Source organism: Somniosus microcephalus, chromosome 2, assembly GCF_052327205.1.
Source record: "Somniosus microcephalus isolate GS21.2 chromosome 2, FLI_Smic_1.0, whole genome shotgun sequence".
NCBI classification, from domain to species: Eukaryota; Metazoa; Chordata; class Chondrichthyes; order Squaliformes; family Somniosidae; genus Somniosus; species Somniosus microcephalus.
The window spans coordinates 71991213-71997255 of record NC_140988.1 but is presented as its reverse complement, the minus strand read 5'-3'; the positions used below and the strand labels follow the sequence as shown (position 1 = coordinate 71997255).

Sequence of the window (6043 nt, the reverse complement as noted above, 5' to 3'; positions counted from 1 at the left end):
ATCCGGACGGTTCCATTCCTCCTCATCGAATGGCACCAAGCATTCCGTCAGAGGGGCCTAGAAGCGGCTTGTTATCAGCCTCTGACGGACGGCCCTTCCAGTTTGTACCTCCCTCCCATCTTGGTCCCCCTCCTCCTCCTCCTCCTCCTCCTCCTCCGCTGGTGCTTCAATGGCTGGTGGCATTGGCTGGGTGCGTAGGATGGCGAGGTTATGCAGCATGCAACAGACTACGACGAAGTGGAAGACTCGCTCTGGTGAGTACTGCAAGGCGCCTCCGGAATGGCTGCTTCAGCACACCGATTGTGTGCTCCACAATGTTCCTCGTCACCTGATGGCTCGCATTGAAGCGCTCTTCAGCAGGAGTGCTGGGCAAACGGAGCGGTGTCATCAGCCATGGGCACAGAGGATAGCCCTTGTCACCGAGGAGCCAGCCTGCAACTGAAGTCTGGCGCAGGATGAAGGCATCAAGCTGCTGCCAGGGAACTGCGCATTGACTGTGAGGATCAGCTGTCGGTGGTCACAGACCAGCTGAACATTCAAAGAATGGAACCCCTTGCGGTTGCGGAACTCCTCCGGATTCAAAACAGGCGCCCGCAAAGCCACGTGCGTGCAGTCAATGGTGCCCTGCACCATGGGGAAGTCCGCTTTTGCTGCGAAGCCCTCTGTGCGCTCCCGCTGCTTCTCCAGTGTCACAGGGAAGGAGATGTACTGCCGCCTCCTTTTAAATAGGGCATCTGTTGCTTGATGGATGCAGCAATGCACCGCAAACTGCGATATGTTTGCGATGTCCCCAGTTGCGGCCTGGAAGGAGCCGCTCGCATAGAAATTCAGGGCAACAATCATCTTGACAGCCACCGACAGAGAGGTCCTGCACCTTATCTGAGGCTGCAGATCTGGCTGAAGCAGGTGGCACGGCTCAGTCACCACCTCCTTTCTGAAGCGCAGCCTTCTAAGACACTGCTCCTCTGACATGTTCGAGTAACAGAACTGCTTTCGGAAAACCCTGGCAGTGTAAGGTCTGGTGTGGTGACGTCTGTTGGCCCTCCTCCGTCTGGCCATTCCTGCCCCCCTCTCCTTGCGTCTCTGTGCCCTTTCTAGATGGTTCAGCAGCAGGACGTTCCCCTCCAATGCAGCCCCCATAGTAATAGTGCACAAGAAATTGTAAACATTGTAAATGCTCACCAGCTGCAAGGTGATGGTCAGAAGGCTGAAGTTCCTCTGGCCAGCGCTGGCTCACTGGTGCAATGGCTCTCAGAGTGTAGCTCAGCAACTCTGTGGAAGTCTCGAGGAAGTTGTGCTCCCAAAATGGCTGCCGCTTTTATACCAGTGCAGTCCCCTTTAAAGAGCGCCCCCCTAGCCCGAGAGCGACTGGGGAACGTTCCAGGTAAGCAGTCCTTATTAGCGCCAGGCGGAACGGAGGGGCGCAACACTGAATTTCCGGTCCGGGGCGCCCAAAAGGCGTTGCACACTGAAATGACGTCATGATCTGCCTGCACCCGCGTGCGGGCGCTAAGGTTTAGCGCCGGCGCAAAATGCCCACTCAATATGGGAGGAGGCGTTGGTTTCACTGCGCCCGGTCGAAAATTGGCTACCGCCCCACTTTTCGGCCTTTTTAGGCGCTAATTGGAGGCGCTGCCAACTGAATTTCTCCCTACAGTTCACACTTAACATTGAGTTTATTAAAATTCAACCAGATAATTTTATCCACAGGCAAAACCATAAAAACACATAGCAATAACATTCATTTGCTGTAGAAGGAAAGGAATTCATGCTCTGTTTAAAAAATCCTTATAATGTAATTTCTGGTATTATACAGTTACCCTCATCAAATTTAAAATGTCATTGTTTTGTGGATAATTCATCCTTGGTGCTCAATGACAGCTTGCATGGCTGGAAAAATGATGTAAGTAACTGCCCTACTTCTTCCGCCTAAGGAAGATGCTGTTCTTTGAGATCATGTAATAAATTATTCAACCAAACTGCAGCTAGGTACAAGAGTTTTGATTAGAGATAAAAACAGAAAATGCTGGAAATATTCAGCAGGTCAGGCAGCGTCTGTGGAGAGAGACACAGAGTTAACGTTTCATGTCGATGGCCCTTCCAGCATCCGCAGTACTTTGTTTTTGTATTAGTTTTGATTAGATGTCTGACTCTGATTAATGACATTCTACTGAAGCAAACCTATATCCCTAAAATGTGAAGGCTCGTTAATCTGAATAGCTCTTCCATTGTCCATAGCACATTTAGTTAATTAACTGAGAAATACATGAAACCCATTAATGCTTTGTATTTCCAAATGAAAAGAACTTGAATAATGCTTTGTGAGGTGTTGATCTATCAATTAGCTTTTGCAGTAATTACTTGAAATAGTGCTAACCCTGTAATATTTAATCCAGGGGTAATTTTGACTTTGGACGATGGGGCGGGAGGGAGGGCTTTCAATTCTCTCAGAAATGGCTTCCAGAACTTACTGTGGGCTGAATCCACAAAGCTGTCTGGGGACTGCAGGAACCATTTTAAAGTGTCCCAATAAGTTGGTCACGGGGTATGGTGGCCATTTTGAATGCCCCTTTTTCCTAGGCTTCTTTTAAAACAGTCTTTAAAATCATGGCCTCTTCTGCCATTCGACCCTTTATAATATAAAGTTCAATTTTGCGAATCCTACAAACCCCTGCACAGCCGCAGGAGCAGCAGACTGCTGGCGAGCCCTCACAGGCTCACCACCCCAGAGGATGCCCGCCAAAGGTGTTGAGACAGGAGCAGCAGGAAAGTGAGCAAGGGGCCTCCACATCTGCTGAAGTCACAGGGGTATCACTACGTAGGAGCACACGTAAGAGAAAAATAAAGCACCACTAATCACAAGGGTAGTCACTTGGATGAAAAGGCTTGTGTATCATTTTAATGCCATCAGTTTCTTGTACATAAAAAATCTGGTGGCAACTGCTGCTGTTGTGGCATCTGTCATTTGGTGAATGGGGATTTCACATTGAGGCCTTAGGATTACTTGCAGATGTCAGCAAGCTGGTCAAATAGGTAGAAATGTGCAGGCATGGGCCACTGTCCATGGTCAGTTAAGAAGCAGCGAGGCTACAGTGTTTGATGTACCAGGCTACGCAAATCTGGCCAGGCTGAGTGCGTGCCTTGCATTCCGCCCAGCAATGTTCTCACACACTGGTGCCGCTGGTTGACGGGCCTCTGCAGGATGCTAGTTTCCGTCCTCCTCCTCCTCCTCCTCCTCAGCATCATCCTCAGCATCATCCTCATCCGAGGAGGCTCTGTGAGGAGCCTCTTGGTCCTGCGGAATCGGCAAGCCATGTTGTGAAGCACACAGCATACCATGACGATTTTGGAGACCCTGGCTGCTGAGTACTGTAGGGCTCCACCAGATCTATCGAGGCATCTGAAGCGCATCTTTAGCAATCTGATGGCTTGCTCGATAATGCATCTGGTGGAAATGTGGTTGGAGTTGTAGCGCTCCTCAGCTTCGTTGGCTGGTCTCCTCAATGGCGTCATTAGCCAAGACCACAGGGGATATCCCTTGTCTCCAAGTAGCCATCCCTGAAGTTCATTTGGCAGACTGAATAGCGGAGGCACAGTAGACTGGCGCAGTATGAGGGAGTCATGGCAGCTGCCAGGGTACTTGGCACAAACATGCAAAATCACCTTCTTGTGGTCACACACCAGCTGAACGTTAAGGGAGTGGAAGCCCTTGCGGTTGACAAAAACTCCTCGATTGCGATGGGGTGCCCTAAGGGCCACATGTGTGCAGTCAATGACGCCCTGCACCCTTGGAAAGTCTGCCAGCTGAGCTAATCCAAGCTGAGCTAATCCAACCCTCACACTTGCGCGATCCCTGGTGAAATGGATGTGATTGTGCGCGAGAGCAAAGAGGGCATTGGTGACCTGTTTGATACAAGTGTGTGCGGCTGCCTGGGAGACGCTGCTGATGTCTGCTACTGATCCCTGGAAGCAGCCTGAGGCATAAGAGTTGAGTGCGGTGGTGACTTTGATGGCCACTGGTAAGGAGTGTCGACCTGGTGATCTGGGCTCCAGGTCTTGCTGTAGCACTGCGCAGATGTCAGTCACTACCTCTCATGAAAGTCGGAGCCGCCTTTGACACTGCTGCTCAGTCATGTTGAGGTAGCTCACCCTGTGTCTGTAGACCCTGTATGGAGGGTACCCCTGCATCGACGGCCTTCCATGCACTGGCCCCTTCTGGCCTGTGCTGCCTCAGGTGGCTGAGCCGCAGCCTGTCACTCCTGCTGGTGCTGCTGTTGCTGGTGCTGCGGTTGCTGTTGCTGCTGGATCTGCTCCAGCCTCCTCTGCTGTTGGAGATCCTCTAATGCCAAGAAGGGAAGGAACAAAAGGCCTCCCATGCTTCTGGCAGATGCCTCCATTGAGGAAGCGCTGAGTGAGGGTGGTGAGAGGGGCTTCCCAGGAGCTCACACTGGAGAAGTGTGTGAGGCGCCAACCTTCCATAGCTGTGCCTAAGCCTTCAACAATTTGCCCCAAGCCTGGAGCAACAAGGTCCTGCAGCCTACAAATGCTGCCTGATTAAATCTCTTCATTCCTGATTGGCCTGCAGCTGAAAGTAAGCAAGCCGACATTGTTCACACCAGGTTTCATCAGCGGTGTTCCCACCAGGCGTGGTTTACGTGGGGAAAGGCTGAAAATTGCAAGGGTCCCTTAAAATTGGATTACAGATGCCAGTTATTGCTCATTAGGCTCCCGACGACCAGTCCCGCCGGCCGCGGGCGGTACTGATACGGGTCGCGCTGAAACACCGGGGCGAAAGTCGGGCGGGGCAGGGAATCGGGCGGGGGGGTCGCGACCCCGTATTTCTGCGATTTTCAGCCCCCGCCCACCTGAAACCCCGCCCGACGGCTCCAGGAAAATCGGGGCCTAGGTGTATTCTATAGGCTGCCAATTAGTGGGAAGGATATAGAGGAGCAAATTTGCAGGGAAATTACAAAGAGGTGCTAGAACTATAGAGTAGTGATAATGGGGTCTTCAACTATCCTAATGGCCCAGAAATTCAGGTCGGGGGCTTCCCACGGGTGTAAGCTCCCGATCTGCACTTACCTTGCGCGCCGGCCATTGAGCTGGAGGCCCCCGTGGAATTCCGATCCGGGGCCTGGTCCAGCTGCCGGCGCGCAGTGCTTGCGTATCCCAGGGGCGCAGTTAGTTTGATGCGTCCCCTGGGATCACGTGCGCCATGGGGAGCCAATCGGAGCAGGGAATGCTCCATTCATAAGATTGATAGGAAGACCTGTAAAAATTTATAAATACTACGGCCCCAAAACAGCACTAAATCTTCAAATAAATTTAAAAATACATCACATTTTTTAAATAAACTATAAATAACATGAAATAACTATTTTAAACAATAACTTAAATATTTGAAAAAAAAATTGTTATTTTCTAACGGGGCTAAAAATAAACTTACCTTGCTTTAAAGTATTTAAAAATAATAAACCTGTGGAAAAATGTTTTAATTTTAATTAATTCATCACTTACCTTGTAAAAAGCAGGCCTTACGGCTGCTTTTTAAATGTGCAACTTCTGGAGACTTACCCTCCGGGGAAAACCTGGGAAAAAAAACGAAGTTCGATGCGCATGCAGCAGCCTCTCCTGCGCACGTGTTCGACCTCTGAACCTCTTCGTTCAGGGGAACGGAAGTGCCGGTTTCCCACGCATGCGCAGTGCATGCAGGAAACCGGCACTTCCATTGGGCTTATGGTTGAGTACCCCATGCGTACTCACCCGTGGAGACCCGAATTTCTGGGCCAATATAGACTGGGATAGTAATAGTGTAAAGGGCAGAGAGGGGGAAGAATTTCTGAAGTGTGTTCAAGAGAACTTGATCAGTACGTTTCCAGCCCAAAAAGGAAGGAGGCATTGCTGAATCTGGTTCTGGGTAATGAAGTGGGTCAAGTGGAGCAAGTGTCAGTAGGGAAACATTTAGGGAACAGTGATCATAGTATCATAAGGTTTAAATTAGCTACGGAAAAGGACAGGGAGCAATCTTGAGTAAAAATACTTA

The 6043-nt window shown here is 50.3% G+C and overlaps 1 non-coding gene across 1 annotated transcript; it reads left to right on the top strand.

Moving 5' to 3' along the window:
• Nucleotides 1-5088: 5088 nt before the first annotated feature.
• LOC147122763 (small nucleolar RNA SNORA76) lies at nt 5089-5219 on the top strand. The gene has a single exon (XR_015075158.1). It is a non-coding gene; the product is annotated as a small nucleolar RNA SNORA76 (small nucleolar RNA).
• The last annotated feature ends 824 nt before the right edge of the window (nt 5220-6043 follow it).